Source organism: Peromyscus eremicus, chromosome 2 (genome assembly GCF_949786415.1).
Source record: "Peromyscus eremicus chromosome 2, PerEre_H2_v1, whole genome shotgun sequence".
NCBI classification, from domain to species: Eukaryota; Metazoa; Chordata; class Mammalia; order Rodentia; family Cricetidae; genus Peromyscus; species Peromyscus eremicus.
The window spans coordinates 158,058,108-158,081,842 of NC_081417.1; the positions used below are offsets into that span (position 1 = coordinate 158,058,108).

Genomic DNA, 23,735 nt, shown 5'->3' on the forward strand with positions numbered 1-23,735 from the left:
TGCGCCTGTTCTTAGCTACTGTTTCTATGGATATTCGTCCCCCTCAGGTTGCCCATGTGCCCTCCTCACCTTGTGCCCCAGAGTGAAGCAGATGGATTGTTGAAATACATCTAATAGCTGGGTACGGCTGCACACCACTGTAAAGCCAGTGCTGGGGAGGCTGAGGCAGGAGAATTGCTGCCAGTTAGAGGCCAGCCTGAGAAACAGTGAGATCCCATCTCAAAAAGCCAGCAGCAACAATAACAAACAATACAGGAAGAGAGTACGGGGGTCCGAGGGACACGAAGTCCGGAACTAGCTTTGTGACAGTTCCCAGGCCAGCTGGGGGTTTGTCTGCCTGTCTCACCAGGACAAACAAACAGCCTCCCAGGAAAGTCATGTGGGCTGCCTCCCTCTGCTCCCAGCTCTCCTCCCAGCAAAGCAGAGCAGCTGATGCCACCAGATGAAATGCTGGCCTGGGAGCCACCAGCCCCTTGGGGTTTGGGGAAAGGCACCTGGCAGTCATTGTTTGTGTTGGGTGGCCACTTACGCAGCCTGCGCGCTGGTCAGACAGTCTAGTTATTATGGGTCTGGCTTCCTGGAGCCTGGCTAGGACTTGTTTGAGTCTCCCATGCTGTTATTTTCTACCCACACCCCTTTTCCCCAGCGAGAATATGCACCTGAGCACAGCCCTGGCAAACCTAGAGCAAATCAATGGGTCAGTATTTGCCTACCACCCACGTTCAAGGCCTGACTTTTCTCCCATTTTCCCTGGGGACAAATTTGTTGACCATGGGTAGGGAATGTGGGCTCAGGGCATGGGGGTGACCTCTAGAGCATCTGCACCTAGTTGTGTCCTTCCTCAGAGGCATAGTGGAGCTTGGTTCTTTATGTACAAGTTAGAATGGAAGTCTTCAGAGAAAGGGGCTTCCAGCACACCCTCTAGATGGCGCCAGGGTTTTCACATTTACAGGCCTCTTTCACCACAAAAGAAAACATTGATTATTTTGTTATAAAGACCACCCAGGCAGGCTTTACAGCAGAGTTGGAACTTTTTAAAAAATTGTGTGTGTATGTGTGTGTGTGTGTGTGTGTGTGTGTGTGTGTGTGTAGGCCAGAGGACAACACTGGGTGTCATTCCTTAGGCACAGTCTACTTTCTTTCATTTTCAGATTTATTTAGTTTGTGGGTGTGTTTTACTCACATGTATGTCTGTGAACCACGTGTGCTTGGTGCCCAAGGAGGTCAGAAGAGGGTGTCAGATCACCTGGGACTGGGGTTACAGATGGTTGTGAGCCTCCATGTGGGTGCTGGGAATTGAACCCGGGTCCTCTGCAAGAACAAGTGTTCTTAACCCTGAGCCATCTCTCCAGCCCCTCCACTTTCTTTTTAGAGGCAGGTTTCTCACTGGCAGAGGAATTTGCCAAGTAGGCCAGTTGGTTGGCCAGCAAGCCCCAAAGATCCTCATTGCCTCTTCCTTAGTAGTGCTGGGGTCACAAGTGCTAAAGTGCCTGACATTTTCATTTTCATTGTTTTTAAAGTATGCGTTCTGGGGATTGAACTCAGACTCAAACATTTTATTAGCCATCTCCTCAGCCTCCTTTCCTTCCTTCCTTCCTTCCTTCCTTCCTTCCTTCCTTCCTTCCTTCCTTCCTTCCTCTTTCTGAGGTAGGGTCTCATGTAATTCAGGCTGGCCTCGATCTCTATGAAGCTGAGGACAACTTTGCCCCTCTGATCCTCCTGCCTCCATCTCCTGAGTACTTGGGTGACGTTTATGTACTGCCACCTCCAGTTTATTCAGTATCGGGTGTGGAGCCCAGAACCTTGTGCTTAGGAGGGAAGCCAGCTACATCCCCAGCCCCCAGTGTCATTCTTAAACAGTCTCCAGCATCAAGGTTTGTTTTGAGTAGGATTGCCAGTGTGGCTGTATTTCTTCACCACAGGCTCCTGGGGGTGGGGGGTCCCCCTGATTAGGGGACTGAGAAATCAAGGGACTCGTCCAAGGTCACAGAGAGCTGGGATTGAATCCAGGCCTCCTGATTCTCTACAAACCTTATTTCAACCTCTGTAATAGATACATCTCTACCCATATTTGAGAAGTTTACCCACCCCCAGCTCAGGATGTGAGCCTCACATGGCTGCCTGGAGGCCTCTGTTAATCAGCATAATCAGCAGCCCTATGTGTCGGCCCCAGTGGGCAATGAATGCCTGCAGCAGACAGCACAGTGCACTCTGGAGCCACGCTGGGTCCTTGTCCTCCCACTTTGTCTTCACCCGGCACAGTGTCCACGATATCACCTAGACGAGGCGGCACCCCAACTCGAGTATCTGACACTTCAGCCCCAGGGCAGAAACTTCCTCTAGAAAAACGAGAGAAATTATCCCTTTTCAAGACCCTTGGCTGTCAGGAAATTGGCACAATAAACACAGTTCTATGGTCCTAGAGTATAAATGTCCCTCTCTGCCTTTGAAATTCTGCTCAGTAACACAGGGAGGGCCTGGCCCACAATACCCCCTGTTTTCAAGGGGTTGTGTTGGTTTGTTTATTTGTTTCTTCCCTCCAACTTCATCTTAGCTAAAAGGCTGAGAAGCACTGTGTGTGTGTGTGTGTGTGTGTGTGTGTGTGTGTGTGTGTGTGTGAGAGAGAGAGAGAGAGAGAGAGAGAGTGCCAGAAGTCAACATCAGATGTTTTTCTCAATCATTCTTCATATTTTGAGACAGACTTTCTCACGGGAGTGAGACTTTGTCAGCCTGGCTTGCCAGTGAGTTCCAGAAACCCACATGTGACAGACCCCTGGCCCCTGCAGTGCTGGAACTCCAGATGTGCACCACCTTACCCTGTGTGTCCAGGTGACACTATGGATCCAAACCCAAGTCCTCATGCTTGGGCTGCAGGTGTTCTAGTGACTGGGCCATCTCCACAGTCTCTCAAGGGGCTTTTAATCTGGAGTCTCTCAAGGGGCTTTTAATCTGGAGTGATGACTGGTCTGGGTCGTGGTCGGCCATTGATGTTGTTTACAGTGGAAAGGAAGGGACAGCGACAGAGCTCCCAGACTGGCACCAGAGGGAGAGCCAGGGAGATTCCATCGAAGCCGAAACAGGATCCTAGGTTGCCTCGTAGGCTACGATGGCTGCAAAAGGACACAGGAGTTGCCTACCATACCATCCTGCCGCCCTGTTCTGACCTTGAACCCCTGTGATTTATTCACAGCTCTTTCCCACAGCACTGCAGGTTCCCAAGGGCAGGGGCAGGGTCTAGCTTACTCTTGTATTCCCAGAAGCAGGATGAAGGACCAGCCTAGTCCCTCAGTTAACCTCTGAACTGTGGTGGCTGCTTGCTGGGTTGTTGAATGTAGCAGAGCTCAAAGGATTTGGAGTTAAAGCAAGGTAAGAGGATTTGAGGCTGAAATGGCCAGGTGGAGCCGTGTGTGAGGGTGGGGGCTCTAGACCTGCCCAGAGGGTCCGGGCTGTCCCGGGTTCAAGTGGGCAGAGCTTAAGGATAAGGCCCTGGGATAGCAGAACAGAGGCAGTGCAGGGATTATGGTTTCGGCTTTGAAACGATGAAAACAAGCCTGGGGAGGGTAGAAGGAAATCCTCCAAGTCACAGGCTGAGCCGTAGCCCGAGGCTAGAAAGACGTTTTCATCTTCTCCATCAATGTTGTTGGGATAGGGGTGTCAGCTAAGGGACCCACATCCTGCCGTAGGACTGGTGTGTATCAATTATCTACTCAGCACCACCACTAGAAGGGAGTTTTGCTAGGGATGTGAGGCTGGCTCAATATTAAAAAAATAATTAAGAGAATCTACCATACGAAGAGACCGAAGTGAAAAAGAAACAACCTTATCCATCACACACACACACACACACACACACACACACACACACACAGAGAGAGAGAGAGAGAGAGAGAGAGAGAGAGAGAGAGAGAGAGAGAGAGAGAGAGAGAGAGAGAGAGGTGGCAAAATACAAAACACATTTGTGATAAAACTCTCAACAAACAGGTAAAATAAAGGAACTTCAACTTGATAATAAAAATCTGCAGGAAGAGAATGGTTAGTACCAAGTGAATGATGAGAAACAGTAGCTCTCCTACCAACAGACACCAGGTTCAAGGCAAGTGCCTTCCCACCGCTATTGCTAGACACCACACTGGAAGTTCTAACCAATGCAATAAGACAAGAAAGGAAATAGAAAGCATAAAAGGCCTGGTTCCTTTATCTTTTCTTTCTTCCTTTCTTTTTTTTAATCAGCAAGAGTGTTCCTACAACTAACAAAAACTAAATATAAAAAGTGAGCATAGAAAGGTTATGAGATAAACATTGACCTGAACTAGCAGGAATAAGAGACCCTAATGGCAAGGTGTTGAGTGGAATCAGGGATGAGAAATAGAGAAGACAAAAGAAATAGCTGGGACCAGGAGGTCTTGCATAAGCTCATGACTTACGCCAAGCAAGTTGATTAAGTACAATATCTGTGTACTGTTTACAGAGGAAAATCCAGCATGTCAGCAGAGCTAAGTCAGGCAATGATGGCAAAGAGGACATGGATACCTCAGGCACAGGTGCCTGAGGACTGGTCACTACACACGGATACCTCAGGCACAGGTGCCCGAGGACTGGTAATAACACATGGATAGCTCAGACACAGGTGCCCGAGGACTGGTCACTACACACGGATACCTCAGGCACAGGTGCCCAAGGACTGGTCACTACACACAGATACCTCAGACACAGGTGCCCGAGGACTGGTCACTACACACGGATACCTCAGGCACAGGTGCCCGAGGACTGGTCACTACACACGAATAGCTCAGACACAGGTGCCCAAGGACTAGTCACTACACATGGATAGCTCAGACACAGGTGCCTGAGGACTGGCAACCACAGCCTAGTGGGAAAGATTGGGTTTCCAGGAGCCACAGCAGCCTTGACTCCTATGAAACACTGGTTCCTGCCTCACACCAGCCTTGCCAAGTCCATTCCTGGAAAGGACACAGAACTAAAGTACCTTTTGTTTCATCGGGGCCTCTGAGAAAGTCTTGGGTCAGCCTGCCTCCCTGCCAACACTAGTATATAAAGTATATATTACCTTCCTAATGCAGGTAACGGGCAAGTGGAATCAGAAATTAAAAACACGTTACTGAGTCAGCCACATGGTTCACTGGGTAAAGGCGCTTGCTGCTAAGGCTGGCAGCCTGAATTTGATTCCCACATGATGGAAGGAGAGAACTGACTCTTGCAAGTTACTCTCTGACCTCCACATACACACTGTACCACTTGCGCCCCACCCAAGTACACAAATGTAACACAAAGTTCAAAACTATTACCATTTATATTAGCACTTCCAAAAATAAAATATTGAGATATAGGCCTGTAAAAAGTGTGGAAGATCCACACAGGAACAGCTACAGGAGCAATCAGAGCGGGCTAGAGAGCTGGTTCCGCAGTTAAGGTCACCTGCTGCTGCTTCCGGTTTGACTTCGGTTGTATGATAAACACCATGACCAAAGAAAACTGGTGGTGGGGGGCACAGGGAGAGTTAATTTGGTCTGTCATCAAGGGAAGGCGAGGCAGGCAGAAACTCAAGGCAGGAGCTTGAAGCAAAAGCGTGGAGGAAGCCTGCTCACTGGCTTGCTCCCTCCGCCTTGCTCAGCTCCTTCATCCAGACCTACCCACCCAGAGACGGCACTAACCACAGTGAATTGAGCCTTCTTAGAAGAATTAGTAGTTAAGAAAGTGCGCCACAGACATGCCCATAGGCCAATCTAATGGAAACAATTCCTCACTTAGAATCCCCTCTTCCCAGGTATGCCTAGGTTTGTGTTAAATTGATAAGAACTAACCGTGCTGCCTTTTCAGAGGATCCAGGTTCAGTTCCCAGCACTTACATTGGGCAGCTCACAACTGCCTGTAACTCCAACTCCAGAGGATCTGATTCCCTCTTCTGGCCTCTGTGGGCACATCCATCCATACACACATACTGCATTTACACATTCACAAATGAACACAAATTAATAAAAAATTTAAATAAGTATATTTTTAGGAAGAACCATTTAAATGGAGAGAGATTCCATGTCATTGGATAGGAAGATTCAACATTACCAAGATGTCTGTTCTCCCCAGACTGACCTATGAATTTGTTGCAATGTCAATCAACAACACAGCATGCTATATTGATAAGCCCAATTCTCTCTCACACACACTTGGAATTGACCACCAAGATGTCTCTTGGAAGGTGAATGGATGACCTGGATCATGAAGATGACAGAAGAACATTCTAGAAAGCAATGAACTATTAAGTCAAGGAAAGACATAGAGGAAATTTAAATGCACATAATTTTATTTTGTTGCTTTTGTTTGTTTGTTCTTGAGACAGAGTCTCCCCAGGTAGCCCAGGCTGACTTTCAGCTGTCTTCCCACAGTTTCTGGAATGCTGGGATTACAGGAGCTCCTGCCCCTTCTGGCTTTAAATGCGCATCATGGAGAGAAGCATGTCCTAGTGCCTTCTGTCACTGGGCTAAAACACCATCCAAAACCAACTTGGGGAGGAAAGGGTTTGTCTGGCTTCTAGGTCACAGTCCACCGTGGAGGGAAACCAGGGCAGGAACTCAAGGCAGGAGCCTGGAGGCAGGGACTGAAGCAGAGGCCATGGAGAAACACTGCTTACCAGCTTGCTTCTGGTTTGCTCAGCTCCTCCTTACGCAGTCCAGCCCCTCTGCTCCTGTTTAGCGATGGTATGGTCCACCGTAGACTGGATCCTCTGGCATCAATCTGCAATCAAGAAAATGTCCCCACAGACATACTCATAGGCCAATCTGACGGAGGCGATTCCTCAGTTGGAGTTGACAACCACGATTAGCCACCACAGAGCCAATGTGAAAGGCTGTATGCTATACTATTCCAACTGAATGATATTTGGGACACCAGATGCCTGTGGAGACAGTGAAAAGATCAGTGGTCAGCAAGCGATGACCAGGTGAAGCACAGACGGTTTGGGGATGCTGAAAGTGTGCTCTGTGAGTCCCCGGTGGTGATGTGTGGCATGATAGAGTTGTCCCAGTCTATAGAATGTGGGGCACTGTCCTAGCCTGCTTTCCATTGCGGATACACACCCTGACCAAAAGCAACCCGGGGAGGAAAGGGTTCATTTCATCTTACCCTTTACAGTTCTTCATCGAGGGAAGTCAGGGCAGGAACTCGAGGCAGGAATTGGAGGCAGGAACTATAGCAGAGGCCACAGTGGACCCCTGCTTGCTGGCTTGCTCCCCGGGGCTTGTTCAGCCTACCTTTCTAATATACTCAGGTGTAGCATGAATCTTAAAAGTTCTTATTAATAAGAACAAACCTGGAGCCAGGTATTGGGGTGAATTCTGGAAGATCAGAGAAGCAGAACAAGCAACAGCTTCCTCACCTCGCCAGTTCCTCAGCTGATCCTGTTTCCTCAGACTGGAAGCCTCTCAGCTGAACTGTGCTGCTAGAAGCCTAAAAGCTTAACCAGCCAAAAGCTTCTAGTTTCTGGTCCTCACGCCTCATATATATCTTTCTGCTTTCTACCATTACTCCCTGGGATTAAAAACTCACTTCCTGGGATTAAAGGTGTGAGTCACCATGCCTAGCTGTTTCCAGTGTGACCTCGAACTCAAAGATCCAGGCAGATCTCTGCCTCTGGAATGCTAGGATTAAAGGCGTGAGTGCCACCATTTTCTGGCCTCTATATCTAGTGGCTGTTCTGTTCTCTGACCCCAGATAAGTTTATTAGTGGGCACAATATTTTGGGGAACACAATACCACCACATTCAGGGTCACCTGCCCAGGGGTAGCACTACCCACAGTGAGGTGGGCCCTCCCACATCAATCATCAATCAAGGAAATGTCCTACAGACTTGTTTACAGGCCAAACTGATGGAGGCATTTTCTCAGTTGCTGTTCCCTTTTCCCAGGTGACCCTAGCTGTGTCAAGTTGATAAAACTAACCAGTACAGACATCAGAAACCAGCTGTTGGGAATCTCTGCTCTGGCCCCACCCCTCCTATTCCAGACCCCACCCCTTAGAAAGCCTGCGAAGGGTCGGCTCCTCCCCCAGAGATGGCAAGACCAGGCCTTCAGGGTATTTAAGACATGGTCCCTAGACCTGTCATGTGGTTTCTCCTTTCCCCCGAGATCGCTCGGGGATGCTTTGCTCATTAAATATGGACTTTTAATTCGGCTTGAAATGGCTTATTACATCAGCCAAGTTTACCCACTATCGGAGATGATTTTAAAAATGCTTATCACCAGCCAGCCTGCAGCACTCTGGACTTTGGGAGACACTGACATCGTCAGTGTGGTCAGTAGCTGTGGCAGGTGCTCCTCTTCCCCAGAAGGCTTTGATATGGGGAGGGGGGCGCGGGGAGGCTGTGGCGTGCCAGGGCAGGAAGTATGCATGGAACCTGTGTTCCTCCGGTTCAGCTCTGCTGTGACTCTCAAACTGCTTTAAAAATAGTCTAGAAAAGCCGGAAAAGCCTGGTGTAGTGGTGCTCATCAACAATCCCAGCACTTGGGAGGCTGAGAAAAGGATTGAAAGTCTGAGGCCAGCCTGGGCTACACAAGTACACTCTTTCTCAAAAACAAAACCCAAATGAACAACAAAAAAAATCCCAAAGTCCAAACAAAACCAACTAACCAACCCTAATTAATTACTGAGAAGTTGGGGGTGTAGGATTCAAGGGGAACACGAGGTGGAGTGATCACTGGGACAAGAGATTTATCAGAAGATTCACTAATTCCACAGACAGGCAGGCAGACGGCAGCTTGGCAGGGCTCTGAGGAGAGTTCTGACCCATGAGGCAGGTAGGGTTCCTTCTTACAGGTGTCAGAGGAAGGGGGTTTATGCATGCAGGCTGCCAGAGGAAGGGGTCACATAGCCAGACTGTTTCTGATTCCTGGGTAGCAAGCGGAACAGAGAGGACTTGGGGTGGGAATATACAACTCCAAGGATTGGAGAAAATGGGGAGGGCGCATCTCGTTGCAGTGTCCCTGTTCTAGATGGGAGACTCACGCCTTGGGTAGTGCTCTGATGTTTCAGAGTCTGTCAGCCCCAGGTCTGTACGCTTCCTTGGGGAAGCATGTTGGGGATCTCCCCTGGAGCCGCCCTCTCCAAACCTCGACCTCAGAAAGCCTGCCAAGGGTCAGCTGTCCCCTGGGGCTGCTCAAGACCACGCCTACAGGGTATTTAAGACCTGGTTGCCAGACTTGCATGTGATTTTCTCTCCTGCCTTCCCGAGAGTCACCCTGGAGTTGCTTTGCTCTGTTTATTAAATCTGGACTTATTAATTCAGGTTGGTTGGCTTATTGCATCAGCAGAATTACCCACTAATGGGGGATATTTTTACTTATCAAAGGGCACATAGCAACTGGAATCCAGGCACGGGACGTCTGCTGCTCATCCGTAGCCAGGCTGTCTGGGATTCTGGAATCAACTCCAAGGGAGAGCTTCGGGTGGACATAACTTAATCAGAGTTGGTCTGGGATTTAGTATTTCTTTCTTAGACTCTGGTACCCAGGGGAGCCTGTTAGACTCCCGGGCAGGTGCTCCGAAAGGAGCCTGTGGGTAGTCAGGAGGCTCAGGGGAGAGGAAGGCTGCTGCAGGTGTGTGTGGCCTGGTCCAGAACCTCACAACCTTGCTCCCTCAAACTCAATACTGTGGATGCAGGAGTGGAGGGGAAGGGAGGAGGTGCCCTTGGAGAAGGGCTTGGGGACAAACAAGAGGGCTGATGGTGGCTGAGAAGCAAGGACTGGTGGTTTGTCCCCTGGGCAGGACCCAAGGTTGAGACCCAAGGTCCTTGGCCACTGCTTGCCAGCTGGGAGCTTATTAAGTTGATACTGACTGCAGAATAGTCACGGCATCATTGTTAATGCACTACCCTCTCTCTGCTGGCCTAGACCACAGAGGTAACAGGAGTTGCCTCTCAGAGGGCAGTACATGCACTCAGGAGAACTAAACGTGTCCCTGCGGCTCCTTCTGGCGCCATTGTGTCCTCTAGTGGCTGCAGAGGAGGCGCAGCCACGGAAGAAGTTCTTAGGGCTGGGCTGCATTAGTCTGGGCGGTTTGCTTCTGTACCACCAGGGCCCTTGCTGAATTTCTCTCAGCTTCCTCCCTCCCTTTCACGCCACAGGACAAGTCTGGTGGACACTTGGTGGACATCTGTGGGAGTATTCTGAAGGACAGTGTCTTCACTCCCTCCCCCACAACCGACATTAACTAAGAAGCAGAGGGGACCCTCCCGCCCCCTGGAAATCTATCCACTAAGCCAGAGGTGGTCAGTCGCGTGTAGATTTAATATTGATGTCCCCTTGGAAGTTGAGGTGCTATCAGAAACAGGGTACAGGATAGGTGATCAGGGAGAGAAGCAGAGCAAAGATCCCTCTGTCTTACCTGTCGCCCACTTCCTCCACTTATCTCACCAGAAGCATTCATAAACAGAGTCCTCCTCCTCCCCCTTCTTGATTTTATTTGGGTTTTTGAGACAGGGTGTCTGTGTAGCCCGGACTGTCCTGGAACTCACTCTGTAGACCAGGTTGGCCTTGAACTCACAGAGATCCACCTGACTCTGCCACCTGAGTGCTGGGATTAAAGGCGTGCACCACCACCGCCCAGGAACAGAGTCCTTCTTAACTGCCCAGAAATCTCAGAAGTATCTAGAAACAACTCAGTTGATGTCACTTGAAGAAGGATGTGGAGCATGTGACTTCCCTATGACAGTAACTCTGTGAAATGTCTGTTTTTATTTTATTTTATATTTAAGACTTACATTTATGTTATGAGTGTTTTGCCTGCATGTATGTAAGTACAACACATGTGTTCACTGCTCCTGGAGGCCAGAAGACGGTTTTGGGTCCCCTGGAACTGAGTTACAGATGATTGTGAACCACCATGTGGTGCTGGGAACTGGACTCAGGTCCTCGGCAAGAGCAGCAAGCGCTCTTAACCACTGAGCCATTGCTCTAGAGCCCAATTCCTGTTTTTAAAAATCATTTTTAGGAGGTTGTATCAGTGGGAGAGTGCTTGTCTAGGATGGGGGACACCTGAGTTCCATCCCTGGGACCACATAAAACCAGGCACGGCATGCATGTCTATAATCCTAGTACCCAGGAAATGGAGGCAGGAGGATCAGAGATTCAAGGTCACCCTTGTCTACATAGTGAATTTGAGAATCACCTGGGCTACTTTACACCCTGTCTGGAAAAACAAACAAACAAACAAACAAACTTTTTCTTTTTTTAATGATAAAGGTAACAGAACCACAGACAGCTGGAAAAACAGACAAATGATACCCCTGTGCCTTTAACCCTGAAACAGTCAGCTCGGTCTGTTCACCCAGGCTGCCCACAAGGATAAAATCCGGGTTAGAATAGGACAGTGGGGGGCCTGGAGAGATGGCTCAACAGTTAAGAGCACTGGCTGTTGTTCCAGAGGATCCAGCACCCACACGGCAGCTCACAACTGTCTGTAACTCCAGCTCCAAGGAATCCAGTGCTCTTACACAGACATACATGCAGGCACATAAAATAAAAAACAATAAATCATGTGCCAGGAGGTGGCGCACGCCTTTAATCCCAGCACTTGGGAGACAGGCAGGTGGATCTCTGAGTTCGAGGCCAGCCTGGTCTACAGAGTGAGTTCCAGGATGGCCAGGGTCACATAAAGAACACCAAAACCAAAACCAAACCACAAACAAAAAGAGGTCAGCAGGCTTCCTCAACAAACAAACAAACAAAGAGCAGACCAGCGGGCTTCCTCAACAATATGTTGCAAGTGAGAAAGCAAAAGTGGACAGAGAACCTAAAGATGAAAAACATGAAATGTCAGATCAGTCCGAGTAGATTCTGATGCAGACAGATTGGAAAAGAAAACAACATTTTATCATTGGTGAGACTGTCAGTGACATTGACTTTTCAGCTGTCATGTCAGTAATAAGTATGGTGGTGTCAAAGTTTCTTTATATCTTTTTATTTTTATTTACGTGTCTGTGTGTCTATGTGTATGCGCATATGTAAACGCAGTTGCCAGCAGGGGCCAGCAGAGGGCAGCTGTTCCCACTGGAACTGGAGTCAGGTGATTGTGAGCATCTGTGGGTGATGGGAACTGAACCCTGGTCCTGTGGAAGAGCAGCTAGTGTTCTCAACTACTGAGCCACCTCTCCAGTCCCTTGGTTTCCTGATCTTTTATGTATAAGTATTTACAGAGGGCCTAGAGTGTGTCTGGAGTTGGCTACAATGACGCAGTTGGGGGAGAGGGTATGAAATAAGACTGGAGTTGTACTGTTTTTGTTTTGTTTATTGGGGGGGGGGGGCTCCGAGACAGGGTTTCTCTGTGTGTAGCCCTGGCTGTCCTGGAACTCACTCATATATTATATAATTTAAAAAAGCTTAAAAGAAGTTATGTGGGGGCTAAGACTGGCCTTCTTGGCATTCAAAGAGGCCCAGGTGATTGAGAGGAACAAGTGTGCAGTTTGCAAGCCCTGGGCAACCAGCAGACGCCACTGGCAGTGGTCTAAATCCTCAGTACCCACCAGGGGGCGCCTGAGACCATGCTAATCAACCCAGAATGGGGACTCCTTTTGAGATCCTTTGAGACTTGTTGAATTTCAGATTCCTCTGTGGAGGAATGTTTACTCAAAAACTTGTGACATTAGGGCCATGGCCATGACCTGGGGGAGTGAAGACCTGGGCTTTCCTGCTTTTTTTTTTTGTAATGGAGTGTCACTCTGAGAACCTTTGGCTTCTTTGCCAGGGTTTCTTCAGCTGAGAGAGAGAGAGAGAGAGGGAGGGAGGGAGGGAGGGAGGGAGGGAGTGAGTTCTGTTGAGCTATTACTCACATATTATATAATCCATCTATACACTTCAGTGTGTGTGTGTGTGTGTGTGTGTGTGTGTGTGTGTGTGTGTAAGTGTGGCCATGAGTCATTGTATGAACGGACATCAGAGGGTGTCTGTCCATCCTCACCTTCCACCTTGTTTGAGACAGGGTCTAGGTTGTTCCCACTGTGTAAGCAGGCTAGCTGGCCTGTGTGCCTCCTCGTCTTCACATCCCAGTCGAGGGGTGCAGGAATTTCAGGTGCATCCCTACCCACTCGGCCTTACATGGACTCTGTTTGCTCCTCCGAGTGTTGAACACAGAGTTATCCCATGATTCCGAAACTGTACCTCTAGGAGTCTTCTCAAGTCCTGGAAGCCAAGTGCCTCTGTCTCTGTGGGTTTCTCTATCCCATGCACTTCACAGCCGTGGGCCATAAACCGGAGGACTCTGCTTCTGTCTTCCTTCACTCAGCATTACACTTTCAAGGCTCACGCATGCATTAGATGTCAGAATGCCATCCCTTTTCATGGAAGTAATGTTCCAAGTAGAGATGGCCTGTATGTATTTATTCATCCATTCCTTAACGGATATTAAGTTGCTTATCACTTCTAGTTGTTGTATATAGTGCTGTCATAATATTTGTGCATGTTTTTGCTTGGTCTGTTTAATTTTAATGACTTAAACATTTATTTCTTTACAATTTATTTATTGTATGTGTGTGTACATCGCACATGTATGTAAGTCAGAGGACAACTTGCAGGAATCAGTTCTCTCCTTCTACCATATGGATCTCAGGGACTGAACTCAGGTCCTCAGGCTTAGTAGAAAGTACCTTTACTTACTGAACCATGTTGCTGGCCCCTGACTGGCTAATTTTAAAAGGACCATGTAAAGTTTCCGAAAGAAGACAATCTCCCTTGTCCAGAGGTAGAATCAGGAGATTTATAACCCAATTCAGGAGTTTTCCTTCATTTTTATCTTAGCGAGAACCAGGGTGTGAGGTGGGAAGGAGACAAGAGAACACTTTCTTCAGAGCGTAACTCACCGGCTTGGACCAGAAGCCAGGGGCCCGGGGCTGCTGCTTGCTAAGTTGCAGTAGTTAAGAGTCCGAGTCCCTCTGTGCATCCTGTACTGCTCAGGTATAGCACTGAGGGGTCAATTGTGGGTTCCTGGGAAAGGTGAGGCCTCAGGTTGAAGTCTTGTTACTTCCTGCCCAGCTGCCTGGGACTTGTCGCTTAATCCACCAGAACCTGTGCCTACCTCCCATTAATGGAAACCCTGGAGCAGAAAATGGCTTTCTGGATGAAATGGGATCATGTGCTAACACAATCTAGCTGGGTGAGGATAATCCTCGGACATTTACAGGAGTCCGAGGGTGCTGGAGAGCAGGTGGGCTGGGTGCCTCAGGATCCCTGGCTTGGCTGTTTGGGTTGAAGGTGCTTAGGGCAGGGACAGCGAGAGGGTGATAAAGGCCCTGCAGGGAAACAGGCCTAGAGGATGCAGGCTCAGGCAGGCAGAAGCCGACCCGAACCTCAAGTTCTCCTGTCTGGCTCAAATCGTGACTGTAATCAGCCTGAGGAGAGTATTTGCGCAGAAAAGCACTCTGGGAGATGAGAGGATGCTTTCTTATCAGAGGATTTTTCTCTTAGGCCTTCCCATGTGGAGTTCGCTGATAACTTTGGAGAGAGTTTTGCCGGGAAAAGGCAATAAAAGTGATAGAGAGGCTGGAGAGCCCGCTGATGAGGCAAGATGAGAGGACTTGGCCTCTGGGTTGATTTAGAGGAGCTGGGCCCTGAGCTGGCAGGTGTTAAGGGTCCCAGAAGGAAGTAGGAGTTGAGAAGGAGTCTGGGAAGATGATGGGAGGGGTAACAAAGTGACTCTCTGGAAAGGAAGCAATAGGCAGACATTCAAGATGCCGCCTGGGCACAGAGCCTGCTTAGGAGAATAATGGCCTCTGGAGGGCTGTGGAGATGCTCTGGGGCTTGATACAGCTAATGTTTTACAAGATCAAGGGCTTAGGAACGCTCTGTGGGGAGCGACGCCTCTCTCCATCTCTGTTCGTCCCAGGCACGCTACCTCCTTCCCAAGCTTATTTGGAAGTGCTGATTAGGTCTGCAGCCCAGACCTTCGGGACTGTGCACAGACCCTGGCCTATTGGTGTGGGCCAGAGGTGAGCTCAGCAAGGCCGTCTGGGGGTGACCCTTGGCTGTGGTCTCTGGACCAGGCATTTGACCAGTTCTTCTGGGCTGGCCTCCCTCCCTCCTTCCCCCTCTCTTCCCTCCTTCCTTCCTTGTTTCTTCCTCCCTTTCCACCTACACTCCTCCATCCTTCCCTCCTCCTCTTTTTCTCTTCCTTTCTCCCTCTTACTTATTAGTTATCAAATTCTATTTGTGTGTGCCCGTACTACAGTGTGTGAAGGTCAGAGGACAACTTGTGGGAGACCTTCCTCATGTGGGTTCTGGGGATAGACCTCAGGTCATCAGGCTTGGTGGCAAATGCCTTTATCCAATGAGCCATCTGGCTGGCCCCTCCCTCTCTCTTTTGGATAATTCTTGCTATGCAGCCCACGCTGGCCTAGAGTTCTCCATCCTCCTGCCTCAGCCTGCTGAGTGCTAGTATCTCAGGTGTATGGCACGTGTATTAGTTACTTCTCTGTCGCTGTGATAACACACCACAGCCAAGGCAACTTATGGAGGGATACTGCTTACTGGCTTGCCTTCCCTTGGCTTGTTCCACCTGCTTTCTTATAGAACCCAGGACCACCAGCCCAGGGAAGGCACCACCCTCAAAGGACTGGGCCCTCCCCCATCAATCACCAATTGAGAAGATGCTCCACAGGCTTGCCACGGCTTGATCTTATGAAGGCAATTTCTCAATAGAAGTCCCCTCCTCTCAGCTGACTCTAGATTGTGTCAAGATGACAGAAAACTAGGCAGCACAACTCTGCACCCCCCTGGGCCGGCTCCTTTACTTCTAGAATCCCTGGCTCATGAGGTCAAGTCGCATGCAGTTATCAGACGGCTGTCTCTCATCCTTTGTCTGTTTGCTGACTTTAAGAGAAGCAGTGACATCCTGGTTGTGGTGTTCAAGCTGGGACTGGATATGTCAATTTGGGAGTTGTCACCACCAATCATGGATGGTATGAATGCCCTGATGTGGGGTGACTCACAGAGGAGGCGAAGCTGGATGAAGACTCTGGGAAACACAGAGGGGAGGGGCGGGAGGGAGCGGAGGTGATTGTGGCAAGCATTTATCGGGATCTCCCATATTGCAAACACTCATGAGATAGTGTGTGTAGGGGACAAGGACCCTCAGGGAGTGTCAAGGAACAGAGCATCATCAGACTGAGCGGCAAGCACAATGACATTCTCTTTATGGAGACTTGGACGGAAGTGAGGAGGGCATCCAGAGTCCTTGGGGATCCTCAGAAAGTTCCCAGAACTGGGACACTTGATTTGGGTCTTTAAAAAAGAACACAAACAAGGCAGTGTTGAAAAGAAAGGAGGAAGAATGTTCTGAAGAACTCATAAGAGAGACATAAATTGAGCACTGTGGATGTTAAATGGGGTTCATGGTTTGGGGGAATGCTGTGGGATGTTCTGTATGGCAAATGTGTTGCTAATTAGTTAATAAATAAAACACTGATTGGCCATTGGCTAGGCAGGAAGTATAGGTGGGACAAGGAGGAGAATAAAGCTGGGAAGTGGAAGGCTGAGTCAGAGAGACACTGCCAGCCGTCACAATGACAAACAGCATGTGAAGATGCCGGTAAGCCACGAACCACGTGGCAAGGTACAGATTTATAGAAATAGATAATTTAAGTTGTAAGAACAGTTAGCAAGAAGCCTGCCATGGCCATACAGTTTGTAACTGATATAAGTCTCTGTGTTTACTTGGTTGGGTCTGAGCAGCTGTGGGACTGGCGGGTGACAAAGATTTGTCTTGACTGTGGGCCAGGCAGGAAAACTCTAGCTACAGGGGAATGCCTGATTTGATTGGCACAGCATGTGGAGATGGGTCTGGATTTGAGCCTTTGGGCTGTGGCCCCTGTCAGGGGCCAGTCAGCAGTGGCTTGCAGACCACAGTTGGCCCATTTCTGGTTTTGGAGAGCCCTGTAAGCTGAAGGTGAGTTTTATATCTTTTCTAATGATTGGGGAAAGTTGTTTTAAGGCTAATAATTCATGAATGTGATAAACAATCCAAATTCAAATCTGTGATCATTTTCAGTGATGAGATGACTTAAAGTCATCTGGAAGGTGAGTGAGGCACACTTTTGGGTAAGTCTGGGAGGGCACTTCAAGAGAGGATTGCCTGAGGGGAAGGTCGACTGTGAACATGAGTGATGTTATCCAATGACCTGGAAGCCTGGACCAGACAGCTGAGAAAGGAACCGGCCTGCTGAGCACTGGCCTACCCCTTTCTCTTAACAGAGGCTGTGTGGCCTGCCAAATGAACACTTCTAAGTGGCTCATCTTGTGTGTGTGTGTGTGTGTGTGTGTGTGTGTATGTGTATGTGTGTGTGTGTGTGTATGTGTGTGTGTATGTGTGTGTGTATTTGTGTGTGTATTTGTGGATTCCTGCGTGTCTGATGTGTGCAAGTGTGCATGCATCAGAGGTCAACATAGATGTCTTCCTCAGTCTCTCTCTCCACTGTTTTTTAAGGTAAGGTAGGTCTTCGAACGCAGAGCTAGTTAATTCAGTGAGTCTGGCTAGCCAGAGCTTCATGGATCTTCCCGTGTCCATCTCCCGGGGATTACAGGTGTGTGCACTGTGCTTGTTCTGTGTGGGTGTTGGGGGCCCAAACAAGCACTTTACTGACTGGGCCAGCTCTCCAGACCCCAGTGACATAAAATTTGGGGCATTGGGGAAGCTCTGGTGACTAAGACAGAAGTCAGGGCCTTGAAGGAGCTGCTCTCCTGAAGTCACCTGTGTGTGAGGGAAGAGACCTTTTGGAGTGTGATCTGTTCGTGCTTCTAGCATTTCACTTCTTCCTCCTGTCGTCACAGTCAGCAGCCAGGAGTGAGCCCATGACCTCCAAAGGTCCCACATCCCACCTGGAATGTTCTCTCTGGCCTGTTGTTTATGGCAGGGCCGTCAGGTGTCCTTTCTGGGAGCGTGTCCCCTCTCGCTGGTAGGAGGAGTGTGCCCTTCACCTAGAGTCTGATTCCTTGTTTTGTTTCTCTCCTCAGGAACAAGCTGTCCCCACAAGGACAGGTGCCAAATCTTGTTTGCTGGGTGGGGGAAGCCACCACACTGCTCCCAAGGGACACATGTGGCTCTGGAAGCTGCTTCTAAAGACCTGTAAACAGAGAGAGAGCTGCTTGAGAGTCTGTGACACCCCTGGGATCCCATGATGGCCGACCTGAAGGCTTTCTGTATGAATCCTGTGAGTCCAGGATACCTGTGTCACGTGGATGGTGTCGGAAGGACACTCTGTCCTCCAGTGGCCTGACAAGCCAACAAGATGATTTGCACTCAGCTAGCGCCACACCCCCCCATCAGCAGAGGCAGCCTTGATGGTGGCTAAGAAAAGATTTAGAGCTCATGTAAGATTGCTCTAGCACTTCGCCGCTGGTGACCTCTCCGCACCCCAGCTTCCTGTACTTTATAAGATGTGGCAGTCATCACCCCACCTCATAAAGTCTTCATGAGAATTCAACCATTTCATGTTTTAATGTACCTAGGATGCAGGAGAGCGATTCTGTGAAGGACCCTGGCTCTCTGCTCTCTCCGTCCCAGGACATCCTATTGGGGACATCCTATTCATGGGCTCCCTGGTATCTTGGCGGTCTTGTTCTTAGATACAGGACGGCACTATTGTAAAAGCCTGCATGCTACTGAGTTGAGCACCCAGCTCCTAGTGGGCTCTGGATAAATATTGGATAAACGAATCAATGATTGACACTCAGCCAGTCAACAGGCTCTTCCTGGAAAGGGGAATCCCGGGGAAGCACCCTTCCCTGTTAATTCCCAATAGCCTTCCAAAGCTGGAGGCTCATTTCCCATACTGGTTCATCCTGGCCTTGGGTGTGGCTGGGAGTCTGCAGGGTCTTAGAGCAAGGTTCCTGGGAGAACAGGGCAGTATTGAGGTGCAAGGGCTTCAAAGACCAGGAGGTGGAGGGAGGGCAGCTTCCAGAGGACACAGGCTTCCAGAGGTCAGGACAGAAGCCTGTAGCTAGAATTTTCTCTCCAGGACCCACCAAGCCCGGCAGTCTGACAGCCCACTTATAAAATAATCACTCAGATGCTTCTATCACTTATAAACTGTATGGCCGTGGCAGGCTTCTTGTTATCTACTTCTTCTATCTTAAATTAACCCATTTCTATAAATCTATACCTTGCCACGTGGCTCGTGGCTTACTGGCATCTTCACAAGCTGCTTGTCATTGCCGCAGCTGGCAGTGTCTCCCTGCCTCAGCCTTCCGCTTCCCAGAATTCTCCTCTCTCTTTGTCCCGCCTATACTTCCTGCCTGGCTGCTGGCCAATCAGTGTTTTATTTATACAGAGCAATATCCACAGCAGAAGCCACTTCGCAGTGGTCTCCAAGTGCGGCTTGGAAAGGGGAAGCCAGTTCCTTTTGTTGGAGTCCTGGGAAGGAGCCAAGGGTTGGGATTCTGGGTGGAGTGTTAGGCAAACACTCTACTACTGAACTGTATTCCCAGCCCACAAGTTCGTTCGTTCTTCATTCATTCATTCATTCATTCATTCATCCAACAAACACATACTGAGGTTCTAAGCTGGTCAACAATGCATCAGACATAGACTTTGCCCTGAAAGATCTCAGTTTGGGGGCAGGGTCAGACAAGAGAGGCAGACAGATAATTACCAGCAACAGGCAGGCAAAGACTGAGTCTGAATCACAGGTGAGGGTGTGAAGAGATCCCAACCATGACTTCCTGATAGAGGAGAGGTGGGGCTCTGGGTCAAGAGGCTTATGGGAAGGGTAATGCCTGAATGGAGAGTGGAAGATTAAAAAGCACTTGGTTGTGGTAGGGAGATGGGAAGAACATTCTAGAAAGAGGAGAATAGGGTGAAGACCCAAAGACAGGGAAGTGTGTGTGTGTGTGTGTGTGTGTGTGTGTGTGTGTGTGTGTAGAATTGGGCAGATGATATGTTAAATGAGAGGCATGGGCTACAGGCATGACAGATGCTAAGGAGGTTAAGGATTCTAGGTAGGGCTGCAATTTAACTCAGTGGCAGAGCATTTGCTTAGCGTGTGCAAGGCCGTGAGTTCAATCCTCAATAAATTAAATGGAGGCCGTACGCTCTTTTTGATTTGTTTTGTGTTAAGGCACAGTCTTCATTGGCTCTCACCAGGAATCCACTGGTCCTGAGGACCTCTGTGAGCTTAATGACTTCTTTGTGTTCTTTCAGGCTGTTTCCGCAGCCTCCCGGGCTTCTTCTCCCAGTAATGGGTGGATTTGGGAATTGGAATCCTTCCGTTTTCCATGGCCTGGTACTGCCAGCCAGCCTCGTAGGCCACATGCCCCAGATGAACAAACTTTCTGGTTTGTTCAGTTGTGCAACCTTGAGGCCAGCAGGAACCACCAGCCACTTTTTCTTGTCACTGGTGGAGGGTCCCATCTAAGATCTGGAGGCGTACCAGGGCAGGCTGGCCTTGCTTGGTCTTGCAGGGCCACATGCCTCACACTCTTTGCCAAAAAAAATACAGGGCCCGGAAGTGGTAGGATCCCTGAGAAGGGCTGGTGTTCCTCTGCTGTGGAGAAAGGTCGGGTACTTTGTTTTGTAGATATACTTGCAATGCACAACAACCACCTTCTGACCACAATGGCCACCAGGCAGCCCAGAAGATAGCGTTGGCCATCCAGCACTAGAACCTGCCCCTCCGCCGTCTGTGTTAAAGGGCCTTGCTGCTTTACATAATGCTAAGTCAGGAAACTACAGCCACCTCTGCCTCTTCCAACAGCAGATGCACACTCCGTCTAGCTTCCACATAGAGGATGCTACAAGCTTCTTGGGCAATCCGTCTAAGATTGGTTCTACTTCAGGCAGAGCTGAATCCAGGTATCCATGTGGATACCAGTGAGTGTCCCCTGGGCCAGTGGGTAAAGAGGACTGCTGCCAGGCCTAACAACCCAGTTTTGATCCCTAGAATCCACATGACAGGAGGAGAGAACTGACTCCAACAAGTTGTCCTCTGACCTCCACATGAGCACCATGGCATGTGCACACCCATGTATTCCCAAGTGTACACACACACACACACACACACACACACACACACACACACACACTCGGAGGCACGGCCCTTGCCATTCTATCCAGGAGGCTTGCTGATAATGGATCCAGACAGTGTCACTTTCTGGGCTGTTCAGGCATGGCCCGAGGTGGTTTTGGGCTGGGTCACTACTTGTCTCCAGTGACCATGGTGATGATTGACAAGACTTGAGGTGTGAGCTGCTCTTAGAGGCAGGGGTGGGGCAGCTGTGTGAATGGATAGGGCTGGTGATTTTTTTCCTAAAGTAAAATGGGGGTGCTGCAATCGGAGGGGTAGGGGGTGCTAGCTGGGGAAAGCAGGGCTGTCCAGTGAGACTCTTATCTGATTCCATTTGTCGGAATCATACAGAATAGAAACTGTTGATAGTGATGGGGGGTAACTGCTCAAGGAGGATGGGCTTTTCTGTAGGGGTGATGATTTCTTGAGACAAATGGGGTGATGGTTTGCACAATGCTGCGAATTACATCGAATGCAACTTAATTGTTCACTGTGTGGGTTTTTGTTTTTCTTTCTTTTTTTTGGTGTTGGGGAGCAAACCCAGGGTCTCATGAAAATGAGGCAGGTGCTTTGCTACTGAGCCCCACATTACTCACTTTAAAATGGTGAATTTTTTTCTCAATCTCATCTCAATACAAAAGTGACTTTTTTCCTCCCTCATCCCAGCATCTTGGGGCACTCCATTTTCAAGGGCCATTGGGGTTTGTGACTTTTTTCCTTTCACTACTGCTTGGGACTCACACTGGGTTTTAGCCAGAGGGGGCCGTACAGAGGAATAGGGCGTGGTCCTGGCAAGGCGCTGCCCACTACAGGGCCACGGAAATGCCTGGGTGTTTTGTCCAGAGGTACAGTCCTGTGCTTTCATGAGACCCAGTGAAGCGAGCCCCAGTGTGGTGCCAAGGACATCTTGTTCAGAGGAGAGGTGGCACTCTGGGCTTCCCTGGGGCCACTCGTAAGCAGTGGCACCTGTTTTCTTTCTGGCTTTGGGGCCAGGAAGGGCTGTCCCTCCTCAGGGTCCACTGCTCCAGCTGGCTGAGGACACTGGAGGTCCTGTTTCCCGTCCTCACTCGGCACTAGAGATGCTTGCTGAGGCCACCAAGAGAAAGGCTGGCCACACTGGCATTTCAAAGGGAACAGAAGGTTTTATCTCATTCTCCGAGCCTGTTCGCATTCTACATGCTGGAGTTTGGGCAGAGCCCAGAGCTGTCTGTGGCTCCCGGAAGGAGCACACTGACACCTCCAGGAACTGGTGTTTCTCTTTGGTGAGCATCCCCCATCCTGCCCCACAGACTGGCAGTGGCAGGACTTTGGGGACAGTGCTGGGCTCCTCTGGTGAGAGCATGGAGACCGGCCCCTTTGGCTGAGCTGTGCTCTTGGTTCTGGCTTCGAGCTAGAGGAGAGCTGGTCTGTGGCTAGAGCTTCTGGGATTCCTGGGCCACTAAGCCACCTGGGCCTACTCCACCACACAAAGCCATGGACACACTGGCTCAGAATCTCCCCGTGATGTTACAGGCTCTGTTTGAGGATGTTCTCCAAACTGAAGGGAGAGAGTGGAGTATGGCTGCACACCTAGCTCCTGAGTCTGAGGAGCCCTCTCACTTTTAGCCCTGCCCAGTGGTTACGGGGTAGAAATTCTCTCTGGTGTTGATTCTGAAAGAGACAGTATGGGGATCCTGTCTGGGAGGATTGACTTCAAATCCTGACCCCAGCACTTACAGCTGAGGGACTCTGGATGGACCACTTCCCTTCAGGGACCCCTAGTTTCCTTAGATGTCAAATGGTGCTGAGATTCCTAACTACAGCAATCTCACCTTCCCCCAATCCAAGGCCACTCAGAAGCTCAGAATATCACAGGGAACACACTGGGCCTGCTTCAGGCTCTTCTCTCGTGTACGAAGTATCAGCAGGCTGGGTCTAGCCTTAGATAAATCCATCTTATAAAGCAACAACCTTGACCTAAGCTACAACATTTTGAGAATAAGTACCAAGAAAAAAAAAATGACTCCACATTTCAATACCAGTGAACAGCCACCAGCTTCCAGCACCAGGAGGCCCAGATTGGTTATCGTTTATGCCAATGAACAGTAACATCTGAGAGAACCTCCAAGCATATCAGAAACCCAGAGCCTTTCACTCATGCTGGTTGGAGGCCCTCACTCAAGACTATTAAAGGAGTGTACCAAGGCAAATGCGCAGGCGTGCTGGCTAGTCACCCGTCACTTGTCTTGAGCCTTGTCCATGAAAGTTAGCACAACAAAGGACTCCTGCCTGTGCCCCTGTATGGTGATATTTTATTTGTATTAAAATGTTATTTGTATGTTAATAAATAAAGTTGCTCAATGCTCCAGCTCAAATGCATTTCTCCTGCTTGCAACACCCAGCCCACTTCAAACTGACCCTGTGACCCCCACCCCCACCCCACCCCCACCTTCAGGTCCCCTGCAGACCCTTTCATGCTTGTATTGACTATGCCCCCAACCTCAGCACAGCTGCTCTGGCCTGTGCTGCCTCTAGTAACCCTTTCTTAGACATTCTGTACATGTTATCTGGGGTACGTGGTCTGGAACCCAGCAGCCTGGGATTGGCAGCCAGCTGCTAAGTGAAATCAGGATTACCCGGCAAATTGCAGCTGATAAAGTGGCTCGTGAATTTATCGCTAACTGACAAATTCTGACTGCGAGG

The 23,735-nt window shown here is 49.4% G+C and overlaps 1 pseudogene; it reads right to left on the reverse strand.

The window, feature by feature from the left end:
* Nucleotides 1-18,780: 18,780 nt before the first annotated feature.
* Nucleotides 18,781-23,508, reverse strand: LOC131904938 (large ribosomal subunit protein uL13-like; annotated as a pseudogene).
* Between the last annotated feature and the right edge of the window lie 227 nt (nt 23,509-23,735).